Genomic DNA, 15,918 nt, shown 5'->3' with positions numbered 1-15,918 from the left:
CCTTCTTTCTTTTTCACTGAAACTCACATGCCATAAAATTAACCCTTAACCATTTAACGTGTACAAGTCAGTGGCATTTAGCACATTCACAATCTTGTGCAATCTCCACCTCTACCTACTTGCGAGAAACCCTGTACCCTTAAGTGGTCCCTCCCTATGCACCCCTTCCCCTAGTCCCTGGCAACTACCTTTTGTCTCTATGGATTTACCTATTCTGGATATTTCCTATAGATGGAATTGGACAATATGTAACCTGGCTTCTTTCACTTAGTTTTTTTAAAAAATATTTTATTTATGTATTTGAGAGAGAGAGTGAGAGAGCACAACAGGGAGAGGGCCTGAGGGAGAGGGAGAAGCAGACTCCATGCTGAGCAGGGAGCCCGACGCGGGCCTCGATTCCACCCCAAAATCCTGACCTGAGCCAAAGGCAGACGCCCAACCGACTGAGCCACACAGGTGCCTACATAACCCCTGTGAGCACATAGGTAGAGAGAGGGAGGGGTCGCTATAATATCTCTTCTAATAAGGACACTAATTCTACCTGTTTCTTATGACCTCATTAAACCTAGTTACCTCCTTATGGCCCTGCCTCCAAATACAATCACATGGGGGGGGTTAAGGCTTTAACATGGGGACTTGGGGGGACAATTAAGTCGATAGCAATAGACTTATTATTTAGGATTGGAATCATGTTTTAGCATCATGACATCTTAGGGCTGGAAGGAAATTTGTGGAGTCCTGTTGTCCAGGATTTCTTGACCTTGGCCTTATTGACATTGACATTTGGGGCTGGACCATGCTGTACTGTGGGGGGTGACCCGTGCACCGTAGGATGGTCAGCAACATTTCTGGCTTCTGCCCACTAGATGCCAATAGTACCAACACCCACCCCACACTCCTGCCCAATCGTGACAACAAAAAACTCTCTCCAGACGTTGCCAAATGTTCACTAGAGGGGCAAACTTGTCCCCAGAGAAGTGCTGATCAGATCTCATTCCTTTTTGATATGGATACCCTAGTTTTGTGATGCAGAAGAGTCCAAAGGTTTTTTGACCCCATCTCTGCACCTCAGTCCCTAGGTTTCTGGCCTCTGTTTCTCCACATACCTCACGGTTTTCTGTTCACACACACAGAAAGCATTGTCATTAAAAACTGTATTGGATGTGCTCAGCATTAAGCCGGGAGGAACCTGATTATGAGCTCCCTGAAGCATAAAGAAATATCTCCATGCAAAATGGATTCGATTTTCCTTAAGGATCCTGCCTGGGAAGATTCCTATTTACTAGAAGTTGAAGTGAAGAATAAATTGTCACTTTCACTTATAACAAAGAAAATGTTTCAGGTAGATAAGTAGAAATACCCCTTCAAACAACAGCCCTTAACTCTGCTACCAAAATGAGAAGGACTTATGTCAGCCTCGAGAACACGGACTCAAAGTTTTCTCTGGAACACTGTGTCTGGGGACTGACCCTTTTCTTCTTTATCACCACCCCAAAGAGTGCACAGCCAGTCACAAAAGGGACCAAGAAAACAGCACAACGGGTGACAGATGACATCTCCATTCATGTGAACTGAAGTGAGCACTTCTTTTGATGAGGTGGGGAGGAGACAGAAGGCATAGTTCTTTTAATGTTCTTGGATGAATTTCTTAGTGTAGACGTATACAAAGAAATCAAGTATTCCTAATGGTTCAGGTGTCCCCTCCTCTTCTTCAGAAAGACAGGCTGTGTATATGTTTGCCCATGTTTATGTTCAATGTTTATCATTCTATTTCTTTGATAGAACATAGGATAAAAATGGCTATTTCTGGAGATAGTCTAGTTCTGTATGATTCTAAGCTCTGGCTGTACATTAGATAAATCCCCAGAGCAGCTTTGAATACAGTTAGCCCACTTCTCCACCTCCCCCCCCCTTTTTTTTGTATTTTTAAAAGATTTTATTTATTTACTTATTGTTTGAGAGAGTGCATGTGTGTGCACTTGAGGGCACACGTGCAGGGTGGGCAGACGGAGAGGGAGAGAGAATCTCAAGCAGACTCTGAGCTGAGTGCAGAGCCCAACAAGAGGCTTGATCTCATGACCCTGAGATCATGACCTGAGCTGAAATCAAGAGTCAGACACTTAACCGATTGAGCCACCCAGGCATGCCCATCCCTCCCTTTTTAATGGATTAGAAACCCTTGGGATCCCTGGGTGGCGCAGCGGTTTGGCGCCTGCCTTTGGCCCAGGGCGCGATCCTGGAGACCCGGGATCGAATCCCACGTCGGGCTCCCGGTGCATGGAGCCTGCTTCTCCCTCTGCCTGTGTCTCTGCCTCTCTCTCTCTCTGTGTGACTATCATAAATAAATAAAAATTTAAAAAAAAAAAAAAAAAAAAAGAAACCCTTACCCCAGAGGGATGATCATTTTCCCAAATGTTCAAGCTGGGTAAACTCAGTAGAACTTGAACCCGTTTATCCTATTTGAAAAGGACTAAGTAAATAAGAGTTCCCTTCCTAATAAAGGACTTTCTCCACCAGGTCATGATGGCCAACACCTGAAAACTCTCAGTAAAATAAATTATTAAATACTAAATTGTACATCTGTCATTGCTGTTGGGAGAACAATTCAACCCACGGGTCCTGTTGCCCTAGATCTGCCATCCATTTCTGAATACAAAAGGTACTATTGCTATTATGATTAGCAAACATTATTCAGAAATTTGTCATGGATAGAGAGATGTATAGCCTGCCTGTATCAGGGGGACGAGCCTCTCCATTAATTTAGCTCCTTTTCTGAAACACAAAAAAACTGTATTTAGAAAAGATAATTATCCATTAGCTAATGCATTTCTCAAAGAAACAGCCTGCTACTATATGACAATGTGGCATTAGCAGGAGAAATTCACCCATAGTTCTAATGGGGCATAGGGCAAGAGACAAGGCATATTTGGGAGAATGCAGAAAAACAATGTATTTTTCTCTGTTATTGTTAAAAGAGAATTTTCAGGGGCACCTCGGTGGCTCAGTCAGTTGAGCAGCCGACTCTTGGTTTCGGCTCAGGTCATGATCTCAGGGTCATGGGATCAAGCCTTGCATCCACATCTGGATCCATGTTCAGCAGGGAATCTACTTGAGATTCTCTCTTTCCCTCTCCCTCTGCCCCTCCCCCAGCTCACCCACATTCTCTCTCCCTAAAAATAAATAAAAAGGTAATTTTTAGAAAAAGGTAGAATCATGACTCTCACGACGATATAAAAATAAACACATGTTAGGGGGCACCTGAGTGGCTCAGTCGGTTAAGCCATCGACTCTTGATTTCAGTTCAGGTCATGATCTCAGGGTTGTGAGTTTGAACCCCAAATTGGGCTCTTTGCTGGGCATGGAGCCTACTCTAAACCACTTTTTTTAAAAATAAACACATGTTAAAGGTTTTCCTCTGCTCAATGAGGGAACCAAGTACATGTTATAATCCAATTCAACAGAATCTGAAGAACAGACTCATATATATAGATCAGAAATCTTGAATTGAAGGGTTAAATGCAAGTAAATCTGGATTTTCCTTGAAGGAAAGAGAAGTTACTCAGACTTCTACCAGCTGGGCGAGGATTTGCATGTGCACAAGAATTATTTTTGCCTTGTTATACTACTACTTACACAATTGTAGAACAGCTCAAAGACGAGGAAAGCATAGAATCAGATAAGCCAGAGAGGTGACCACTAGATGCATAATCTCCCGTCAAAGCATTTTCGCTTCCGACATGCCCTACATGCTCTCCTGAAGAGGAAACCGTGAGAGCCCAGGCTCTGAATTAGCCAGCTTTCAGACACAAAGAAAACTACACGTTTTCAAGAGGTACAGTGAGGAAAATTACCCTTGAGAGAAGAAAACGATTTCAGAGGGGACGTGGGCCAGTGAAAGTCTGTATTTGAAAACCAGTCTGGAGGGCACTGAAAAATGAGCAAGCACCCAGTCTATTAATTATCCAGATGTTTAGCACTTGATGCCAAATAGCTTATGGACTTTAAAGCACCATCCAGATGTTCAGCTTGATTGAAGCTGTGAGGGGGTAAGCCTTGCAGTTGTCACGTAGCTGCCCAGCAATCTAAAATTACCTACTCTCTCTTAAATATATATATATAAGTTCAGGGTCATTACCATACATCCTGTGGCTGATGTCTACCAACCTTGCCCAGTTAACAGATCTTCCTTTCAAAGAAGAGGCTGTTAAACGTGGGAACTGGCACACACTAGGAATTCAGTACGAGTTTGCCGAACTGCATCGAGGTATTTGATTCCTAAGCAGCTGAGGCATGCTGCTTCCCTTCCTGAGGAGGTAGGGATACTGGGCAAGATGCTAACAAGCTTCTAAAAATGGCCTTGAGAGAGGAATCACTTTGGCCTCTGTGGGATTGGAATTGGGTGTCTCGATTTACAGTATGTACTCAGCTGCCACTTGTATTCTCTAAAAATAAAGCAAGGCAGCTTGAAGTCGGCGAGTGAGTCTAAACCCCTCGGTGTTCGATTACTTACTAGCTTGACATACGAGGCGGCTCGGTGCATAAAGATCTGGAGACTCCACACAGAGGCGTATTGGAGGCCGGTTATAAAGATAGAGATCCGCGTATCCATTTGTCTTGGCTGCATTTATGAAATCAGCCATCTGGATGCTCATGGTCCCATAAAGTGATCTCCCATATGACCATAGGCCTTTTCTCAAAGGCAGCATTTCCTAAGCCATGTTCTGAGGAAGAGAAGCTATTGGCCAGTTTTCTAAGAAAATGGGAGGCCTCTGGTCAATAAGCTTGGGAATTGCTGGGTGAAATTTGTGATGCACATTTCTTGATGGTAGGGATCTTCGATCGGCCTTTAGTTGGCCTCTGACACCAACTACAAACTCTTCTACCATATATATAAAATATATATTTTAGAGAGAGTGGGGGAGGGGCAGAGGGAGAGAGAGGATCTTAAGCAGGTTCCACACTCAACTCAGAGCCTGACTTGGCTCTATCTCATGACCCTGAGGTCATGACCTGAGCCAAAATCAAGAGTTGGGAACTTAACCACCTGAGCTACCCAGGTGCCCCATCTGTATCATATTTTGTTGGTTGTTCGTATTTATGTATTTAAAGATTTATTTATTACTTTGAGGAGAGAGAGGAGGGAGGAGGGCAGAAGGAGAGAAAGAATCTCAAGCAGATATCCCGCTGGCTGAGCAGGGAACCTGATGTGGGGCTCCATCCCATGACCCCAGGATGATGACCTGAGTCAAAATCAAGAGTCAGAGGATCAACCAACTGAACCCCCCCAGGCGCCCCTCATATTTATTTTTTTTTAAAGATTTTTATTTATTTATTCATGAGACACACACAGAGAGAGGCAGAGACACAGGCAGAGGGAGAAGCATGCTCCATGCAGGGAGCCCGATGCAGGACTCAATCCCAGGACTCCAGGATCACGCCCTGGGCTGAAGGCAGGCGCTAAACCGCTGAGCCACCCGGGCTGCCCTCATATTTATTAATTGAAGTATAATACACTCTGCATGGTCTTCCCCACCCTCAGTAATCCACATCTTTTCTCCCTCCCAACAAACTTACTTCCCTCTGTGCTCTCCAATTCACCTTTGATCTGGGCATCAGTCTCCTTCACATCCTTGTGTGTAAAATGGGGATAATAGGTACCTGTCTCCTAACAATGATCGAGAGCATTCAGTGAAGGTACGGCCGGTGGGGCATTGAACACAGTGCCCCGCACGTGTAAAGGGCTCGATTATAGCAATGGTTATTATTATTGTTGTCAATATTGTTGACATATTGACAACAATATTGTTGTTACTCCTTTCTTTGTGCCATGCCACCCTCCTTTCTTGTCTGCTCAAGCGGGATCCTACCTTTCCTTGGTGGCAGCTCCATCAGTCTCCCTGCTTCCGCAGCTCCTTTCCTGTGATATGCACAGCTGACTCCTGCCCCTTACGTAAAGAAAAAGGCAAATGTAGCTCCACGTTCCCAACCAGATTGTCTCCAAGCCCCTCCTACATAGAAATAACAGGTGTTGGGGCACCTGGGTGGCTCAGAGGTGGAACATCTGCCTTTGGCCCAGGGCGTGATCCCAGGGTCCCAGGATTGAGTCCCACGTCAGGCTCCCTGTGGGGAGCCTGCTTCTCCCTCTGCCTGTGTCTCTGCCTCTTTCTGTGTGTCTCTCATGAATAAATAAATTAAAACATCTTTAAAGAAATAAAAAGGAAATACAGGTGTTGCCAATGCCCCAGGCTCACCTCTACCAGGGGCCCCCATGTGTCCTTCCAGTCTACTCCTTCTTTTGACCTCCTGTTGCACTGGCCATCCTTGATTTGTTTCAGTTGCATGGAAACTGTGTCGCCCTGTTGGTCCTGAGCTCCTTGAGAGCAGGGACCAAGCCTTACCTTTATTTTAATCTCCCTCCAGCATTTAGGTCAGGGGTTGGCAATCTCTCTCTGTACGGGACTAGATAGTAAATATTTTCAGCTGTGCGGGCCATACGGTCTCTGTCAAAACTACTCAGCTCTACTGCTGTAGCCTGGGTGCTGCCACAGATGAGAATAACCCAAATGAATGGACATGGCTGTGTTCCTTATAAACTTTATTTCCAGACACTGAAATTTGGATCTCATGTAATTCTCACACATCATGAAATATTACTCTTCTTTTGATATTTTTTCCCAACCATTTAAAAATGTAGAGGCCATTCTTAGCTCATGAGCCAGAAAAACAAAACAAAACAAAACAAAACAAAACAAAAAAACCTGGCAGTGGGCGGCTTTGGCCTGCAGGCTTGTCAACCCCTTGCCTAGACAAATGCCAGGCATAGAGAAGGTGGTCAGATCCCAAGTGACGTTTTGTTTGCTGCAGGAGGAGAAAATTCTGGCCAGTTTGGCTTTGCTCTTATGCTTGCCTGCTCCCAATCACCAGTAGCAGGCTTTTTGCTCGTAGAGCTTGTCCTGTAGCTAAGGAGAGTAGACTGCCCGAGAGAAAAGTTGGTGTGGTTTAGTATTCCTTTTATAGGTGCTCATTTGGGGCTTTCCACACACGACAGGTAGGATTATTGACAAGTTAACAGGAATCGACTCAGGATAACTGAGAGGCTTTCCAGGTGTGGGAACAACCCATCGATCAGTTTAAGGGGTTGCAAACAGAATTTAAACAATGAAATAGAAAATATAAGGATGCATCTGAGATACTAAGGATAAATATCATTTTGTGCAATTTTTATTTCACTTATGTTTATGTAGATACCAGGACCACTCTGTGTATGTCTCACCGTGGGTCACATTTATTTATTTAAAGATTTTGTTTATTCATGAGAGAGACAGAGAGAGAGGCAGAGAGAGAAGCAGGATCCATGGTTTGGAGCCCGACACAGGACTCAATCCTGGGACTCCAGGATCATGCCCTGGGCCAAAGGCAGGCACTAAACCGCTGAGCCACCCAGGGATCCCTGTGGATCACATTTAAATAAGCTTGCAAAGCACAGAAACTTAGGAAGAAAAAAAAGTTTATTAGAGGCATGTGAAAATCCTTATAGAATTTTTAAAAAGGCTAAATAGCTAGACTTTAAAATGAGGGTCCATGATAACTGTAGAGTTCCAGGTAAAAATAAATAAATGAGTTAGAAAAGTCCAGGTGGTAGAAAATTCAAGCTGCATCAGCACCCCCTTTCTCATTTTCATCCTCCAGACACTGTGCTCAAGATTCAAACACCCAGGGGGAGGACAGACAGAAAAATCTCTAAGTTAACTAGAGTTAGTTCTGTTGCTTGAAAATAATCCTACCTCCTGCGTATGGAAGCCGCCAAAATGAGGGGCACCTGGGTGGCTCAATGGTTGAGCTTCTGCCTTTGGCTCAGGTCCTGGGATCCAGTCCCATATTGGGCTCCCTGAGAGGAGCCTGCTTCTCCCTCTGCCTGTGTCTCTGCCTCTCTCTGTGTGTCTCTCATGAATACATTTTTAAAATCTTAAAAATAAAAAAAGAAATGCTTAAAAAAAACCGTCCCCAAAATGGGAACCTATAAAAGGCACGCCGGACTCTACAAACTTTCCCCAAATCCCAGTGCCTCCTCCTGGTATTGACCTTTGCAACTATTCTTGGGCGGTGGACCCTCGCCTGCAACCAGGCAAGCTCCACGAGCAATCGGTGTTGCACGGCGGTTGGCAGCAGCCAAGCTAATAGGATCAAAGCCCAATGTGTTTATTGGTCCAGCTCGATCGGTACCCAACCCTGGAGTAGGAAGAGTGGGGCATCTTGGTTGCCAGTCCCAGCAGACGGCATTCCACAGGGAGAAAGAATTTCACAAACACAAGGGAGGTGCATGACCAGAGAAAGGACATCAGGTGCTTGCAGAGCAAAACCCCTCAGTCCCTCTACAGATAACCACTAAGGGGTGAGATTGTCTTTCCCTCGGCAATAAAAACAACTAGCTTTTAAATTCTGATAACAAGAGGATTAACGCTCATAATTTTTTAAAAACTAGATCCTCAGTTTATTATAAAAGCATATAACTCAGGAATAGCTGGATGGAAGAGATGCATAGGGCAGGGTATGGGGAAAGGGTGGCGAACTCCCAGATGCGCCTCTTTCCCTGCTCCTCCACATGTTCAGCAGCCCGGGAGCTCTCTGAACTCTGTCCTTCTGGGGTTTAATGGAAGCTTCATCACCTAGGCATGGCTGAGTCATAATCTTTTTAATTAAAAAATACTGAAGATTATCAAAGAAAGCAAATGTCATTTAAAATAATCCTGCCACCCTCAGATAACCACCAAGAACATCCTTCCAGATGTCCCTTTGTCTTCCTTCCTCTCCTTGCCCTCTCCCCCCCCCCGCCTCCCCCTGTCCTCTGAATCACGCTTCTTCTCAAAGAGAGACAAGTCACATTTTGGAATCTGGCCCCTTTTTCTCACACATTTCCACTGTTTTAGGGCACATCTCCCTCCCTGTGGACAGAAGAGAGGGCTCTTTTTTAGTGTTTGGAGGGAGGAAGTCTTCAGGCAGAGCTGCATGTGGCTCAGAGCAGGTGAGAAGTGGCGGCCGAAGAGAAAATAGTGCTTGACAAATTAGATGTAACTGGTATAATTTGGAGCAACAGTAACGAGAATGGGATGGAACAGAAAGTCTAACTTGATTCAATAAACATACGTTTTGATTTCTTTTTGTGCAAATGGCTTGCTGGGCACTGGGTTTGTGCATTCACCACCAGCCAGTGAGAACTGGGCGTTACAGAGAGACAGAGGAAAAATCAATTAATATGCAGCTATCAGTTAGTTTGTTCTGAATCATTTTCATCTCACAAATAGGATGGCATCTACTTGGTCTGTTTTGCAATCCAGCCTCACCTGGATCCCCTCCTAGTTGGTTGCCTTGCTCTCATTTCCCAGGGTGGGGAACCTCTTCTGCGGGGTGACTTTGCTTGGATTCTCTCCTTTCTCACCTGGCAAATTCCTCCTTCTCATGCTTTAAGGTGTCAACTATCAATGCCACCCCCCTCCCTCCAAGGCTTTCCCTGGTGTTCCGCAGGCTCAGTGTCCTTCTGTCTTGGCAATTTTCTTCCCATCACATGGTTACTCTTTCCCTTAATTCTGTTACAGAAGGGATCACACCTGTTAGTCACCCGGCACTTGGCAAGTTCTCCATTAATATCTGTTGAATGAGTGAGAATTAAGTGAATGTGTCCAATGGGAGAATACCCGTGTTGAAAAACAAAATGCAACGGAATAAGTTTTAGAGATCTTACTGGCTTTAATCAACGATTCATGCATCCAAATCTAGTATATAGAACAGAGCTCCAAAGAGCAGTACAAGGTGAGAGATTTTATAGCCAGAAGGGAACACGAAGAAGAAGGTTGGACTAGGAAAAAAAAAAAAAAGATAGTTGGACTAGGCAAAAAAAAAAATGGGTTGGTTATGGCATGTTTACTTTCTTTAAGGGGATCACACGGGTGTATCAGGCAGATAAGGTAACTAATCTGATCAGACAATTCCTGATCGACTGGTTTAAGGTTCCATTTCTGGGAGAGCCAAAACTGTAATTTTTTTTTTCCAAAACTGTAACTAAGTTAAGTCTCGGTTTGGAGATGTGGGGCTTGGCATAAGTGATTCCATTTGAGGTCTGCTGTCTGGTTTCTAACACACTCTAATGAGAAAAGGGAGCTGATGCTTGTTGTCCTGATTAAGATAGGGTGGCTCTGTTTAGTTAACAAAGGGGATGCTAAAGCAGTGTGGGATGCTGGGGCTGGATCCTGCAGCAGAAAAAGAACTTTAATGGGGGAAATGAGTGAATTCAAATCAAGTCTGTGGGGTAGTGAATAGTACTGTACCAATGTAATTTTTTTTTAAGTAAATAGGCTCCAGGGGATCCCCGGTGGCTCAGTGGTTTAGCACCTGCCTTTGGCCCAGGGCATGATCATGGAAACCTGGGATCAAGTCCCACGTCGGGCTCCCTGCATGGAGCCTGCTTCTCCCTCTCCCCATGGCTCTGCCTCTCTCTCTCTCTCTCTCTCTCTCTCATGAATAAATAAATAAAATCTTAAAAAAAAAAAAGTAAGTAGGCTTCACGCTCAGCTTGGGGCCCAATGTGTGGTTTGAATTCATGACCCCAAGATCATGACCTGAGCTGAGATCAAGAGTCAGACACTTGAGCAAGAGTCAGAAGCTCTCTGAAAGTGTGAATATTAAGACCTTTGCCGGAGGGAGGGAGGGGTCCTTGGGTGGCTCAGTTGGCTAAGCATCTGACTTTGGCTAAGGTCCTGATCCCAGGGTCCTGGGATTGAGCCCCACATCAGGCTCCATGCTCAGGGAAGAATCTGCTTCTCCCTCCACCCTCTTCTTCTGTTCCTCCACCTGCTCTTGGGGCACCTGGGTGGCTCAGTGGTTGAACATCTGAGCCATCCTTTGGCTCAGGTCATGATCCCAATGTCTTGGGATCAAGTCCCTCATCGGGCTCCCAGCAGGGAGCCTGCGTCTCCTTCTACCTATGTCTCTGCCTCTCTCTCTGTGTCTCTCATGAATAAGTAAATAAAATCCTAAAAAAAAAAAAAAATGTATGAAAGCGTCTAAATCTTAAAACCTGACTTGATGTAATTGAATAATGACTAACCCTATTTCTCCAACACTCGCAGAGCACCTCAATTCAGCCTAGGACATTTTTTAGGTTCTACTGAGTATATGGAACAAGTATGAAAAAACACATTCACATTTCCAAAATATGTGAAATCCTGCACCTGGGATCAAATGATTTTCAGTCTCCTAGAAGGGGGTCTTTTGTGATTTGAAGAGTGTTTTAAAAGTCTCCAAAAAAGGGTGCTTGGGTGACTTAGTTGATTAAGCACCCAACTCTTGATTTCAGCCCTTGATCTCAGGGTCTTGAGATCGAGCCCCACATCAGACTCCATGCTCAGCAGAGAGTCTGCTTGAGAGTCTCTCTCTCTCTCCATCTGCCCCCACCATATGCACACATGTGCTCTTCCCCGCCCCCCCGCCCAACTCCCGCAGTCTCTAAAATTAAAAAAATCATTATAAGCCTAGCCATGGCTGATGATTATTAACTGCTTTGATGGGGAGCAGTGGAGCTTGAATATGCTAACAAGTCCTTCTCAAACAAGCCATCGGAAGGACCAAAAACTATCGAGTTTCCAGCACTATTGCCTTCCATGGGGTCAGTGTCCCTCCCATAGTACGTCCTAAGATCACCTGTGCCCAGACGCCATCTCAATCCAGAGATTCCAGTCTCTGGGAATATGCAATAGGCTTTTGACCAAAATGACTTTGTTAAGCTACAAGATCAAGATTGCTACTCTATTATACTGTGAGCATGGTGAGGACTGAGCAGGAAAAATGGAATTCAGCACTCAGAAAATTACATTTGAAAGGCTCTCCTTTGAACGCAGCAACGGTTCAGGTAGTGGAATTTGGTTATAATGAGTATTTTGTGAGAAATCGCTCACGCAGGCTCTGAAGCATCAACAATCTCTTGCAACTAGAAGCCTTGAGATGATTAGGGGAAGAGTAGAACAAATGTCATCTGAAAAAATACGCAACAATGGTCATTAGAAGGGGCTTCAACCATTTTGGGTTGCCTGAGCCTGTCCCAAGTTTAGCACTGATAAGTCCTGCATTCCAGGAAACCATCAGTCCAACCAGCCTGGTTTCCCCTCCTACTACCTGTTTTATGGAGATTGCAATGGTTAAGAAGGTTTTTGCTACACAATGGTGCACAATATAACGGGTCACCCCCTGCTTATCCCTGGCACAAAAAGCCAGGTACTGTGATGCTGAGGGTAGCTGCTGCAAGAACATGGCCCCAGAGGAGAAAAAAATGTGTCTGGAATGCGCTGGTATATTGGATGTACAACAATTGAGTCAATAAAGCAGTGGTAATGTTAACTATGTCAAGATAGATAGGAAATAGCTTTATTTTAAGGGATGCTCCTTCCCCTCCCCCTTCTTGATTGTGAGTTTGAGCCGCATGTTGGGAGTATAATGAATGCTCTTCTGAGTTGGTATTCCCCAGCAAGGTGTTTAGCCTGTATTCTGAAGCCAGGAGGCTTCTGGCCTGACTTTCTATCCACATTCTTGGAAAGGGCTATAGTTAATGTTTGACTGTTCTTTATAGCAATTTCTGGCCAACCAAGTTGACATTTTCTTTTCTTTTCAGGCAGCTGAGATGTTAAGAGATTGAATTAATTTCGTGGCATTTATTGCAGGGGCTGGATAGATGCTGTCAGTAAGCTTTTCAAAAGTCTTTTAAAAGTCATACGTGCTCATTATAAAAATTCAAGCAATTCAAAATGTAAAAAGGACAAAGTAAAAGCCATTTCTCACCCTCAAACTACCATCAGATTTGGCGGACATATATTAACATAGGTTTTTTTTTTTTAATGAAAATAATTGTATGTTTACTAACAGAGCCTAATGTTTTCACTCAATATCACGACCCACATCCTATGTCAATAATACAAAACTAGCTCATTTTATTTATTTATTTATTTATTTATTTATTTATTTATTTATTTATTTAAGAATGAGAGACAGAGAGAGTAAGTGGGGCGGGCGGGGGGGGGGGGCAGAGAAGGAGAGGCATACAAGCAGACTCCAAGCCAAAATCAGGAGTCTGATGCTTTAACTGACTGAACCCTTCAGGTGCCCTTAGCTTGTCCTATTTTTTTTTTAAGATTTTAGTTATTTATTCATGAGAGACACACACACACACAGAGGCAGAGACACAGGCAGAGGGAGAAGCAGGCTCCATGCAGGGAGCCTGATGTGGGACTTGATCCTAGGCACACAAAAAATATCTATTTGACATAAATGAAGTCAGTAAAGGAGGAAGAGAGGAATAAAAAAGACAGGAGATGCAGAGAAAACAAAGAGCAAAATGGCAGATATAAATTCAATCACACCAGTAATCACATTAAATGTAAGTGAATTAAATGCTTCAATTAAAAAGCAGAGATTGTCAGACTGGATTGGATGGGGGTGAAGATCCAACTACATGCTGCCCACACATTTTATTTATTTATTTATTTATTTATTTATTTATTTATTTATTTATAAAAAGATTTTATTTATTCATGAGAGACACACAGAGGCAGAGACAGAGGGAGAAGCAGGCTCCATGCAGGGAGCCCGATGTGGAACTTGATCCCAGGACCCCGGGATCATGACCTGAGCCAAAGGCCGATGCTCAACCACCCAGGTGCCCCTACCTACACATTTTAAACACACTTTAGATTCAAAGACACAAATAGGTTGAAAAGAAAAAGATAGAAAAATATATCCCAGGAAAACATAAGAGAGCAAGAATGGTTCTACTAATCTTGAATGAAATTGACTTTAAGACAAAAAACATTTTTAGAGACAAAGAGAGGCATTTTACAATGATGAAAGGGTCAGCCCAATAGGAAGTTTTGATGTTTATAAACATAGATGCATCTAAGCACAAAAATAAAAGGGAAGAGTAGAATGAATTGCATGTTTTCAGAAGCATCCCTTTGAACCTCTCTGGGTTCTTTACCTGGGGCCCCCTCTCTATTCTATTCTGAGGTATCATCATGCTCAGGTGCACTGTAGTGGTGGCTTTGATGCAGAAAAGAAATCACAGCAGCATCAATAGGAAACAGCCTCAGGGAAGAGCCACCATCATTGTTAGATGGGGCAATTAATTGTTAATAATTAATTATTAACAATAATTGTTAGATGGGGAGGATGCTTGAGAAGCCATTCTCAACATCAGGACTTCTGGTTTCATTCTCTTCTTCTCTTATCTGATCTCTATTCTCTCAGTTGCTCTCCCTCTTGCCACACCTCGATTCTCATTAGTTCTGGTCTTAATGCCACCAACCTTCCATTCTCCCCATGGAATTGGCATGTTTTCCACTTCAATTCCCGTTCCACTCTTGGAATGGACAGTGACAAGAAGCCCTAATTTAAGTTATTCCTCTAAAATTCCCCTATCCCTCCAACTTCTAAGGAAGTAGACTCCCAAGAAGAATTCTCTGAAGGGGTTGAGGATTCTCTGAGTGGAATGCAAATTGGAAAAGTCTATAGAGTGGACTAAACATCCCTACATAAGAAAAAGAACCTGCCAACTATAGGTACAGGGAGTTGGAGCAGGTGTTTGGGACCCTGGAGCCAGCTTGGCCAGAGAAGAGTGGGAGGAGAAATAAGGAGGAGAATCAGGGGAGCATAAAGGGTGTATAAGCAGAAAAGATGCAAAGCAAGAGAACATTTAGAAATTTTGCTCTGCGATGAATCGCGTAATTATCTCGCCCTAAAGCTTCAATTAAAAAAAAATTACTATTGGGGTCAGGTTTGTTGTCTTTGTTCCTTATTTTGTTTTTGTTAATTTGTTTTTGATGTTATTATGTGCCCAAAGCGGCCTGAAGATGGTCAAAGGTAGAAGCAGGGCTGGGCCACATTGAGACGAGGCAGTCAGTGTGACACATCAGTGAATCAGCTTTAACACATCAATGACTATTGGCTGAACATTTACCAGCTCTACCTAGTTACAGGGTTTCCAAGATGAATGAGACACTGCGCCTGCCCTCAAGGAATTTATGGGCTGGTGAGAGAGACAGACACATTAATACATAATTATATAATATGTTAAGTGCCTCGGGATCCCTGGGTGGCGCAGCGGTTTGGCGCCTGCCTTTGGCCCGGGGCGCGATCCTGGAGACCCGGGATCGAATCCCACGTCGGGCTCCCGGTGCATGGAGCCTGCTTCTCCCTCTGCCTATGTCTCTGCTTCTCTCTCTCTCACTGTGTGCCTATCATAAATAAATAAAATTTAAAAAAAATTAAAAAAAATATGTTAAGTGCCTCATAAGAGGGAAGATCTGGGTGCATTGGGAACTCAGAGACTTCTGACCCAGCCTAGGGAGCCCAGGAAGGTATTCAGACAGAAATTACCCTTGTGCTCAGGTAACCAGATGAGGAGGGAATGAGCAAAGTCAAGGAAGGAAGGTAAGCTGGTTGGGTAAGAATGTTCCCAACCAACCTTCCTTCCTTCCTTCCTTCCTTCCTTCCTTCCTTCCTTCCTTCCTTCTTCCCTCCTTCCTCCACACACTCATCCATTCACCTATCAGAGTTAATTCCAATCCCATCTGTACCCAAAACTTGATTCTAGGAGCCAGGAATAAAACAGGGGAGAAACAAACCTATCCATTGCCCTCATGGAGCTAATCACACAAGTGGAAATATGATTTCCATCTGCAGGAGAAGTCCAGGTAAGGTTGCCAGATAAAAATGCCCAGTTAAACTTAGAATTGCAGACAAACCACAAATAATTTTTTGGAAGATAAGTATGTCCCATGCCATATTTGGGGATATACTTATACTAAATCGTTTGTTGGTCTGGAAGTTAGAGTTCACAGGGCACCCTGTATTTTCAGTTGCTAAACCTGGCCACCGTAA

General features: G+C 43.9%; 1 protein-coding gene across 1 annotated transcript in view; it reads left to right on the top strand.

Moving 5' to 3' along the window:
• The window catches only part of BMERB1 (bMERB domain containing 1), a 113,561-nt gene that overhangs the window by 14,684 nt on the left and 82,959 nt on the right, over positions 1 to 15,918 (top strand). The window lies entirely within an intron of this gene.

Source organism: Vulpes lagopus, chromosome 3 (genome assembly GCF_018345385.1).
Source record: "Vulpes lagopus strain Blue_001 chromosome 3, ASM1834538v1, whole genome shotgun sequence".
Lineage (NCBI taxonomy): Eukaryota > Metazoa > Chordata > Mammalia > Carnivora > Canidae > Vulpes > Vulpes lagopus.
Note: the sequence above shows the minus strand (reverse complement) of the source record. Positions and strands in the feature narration are given on the sequence as shown.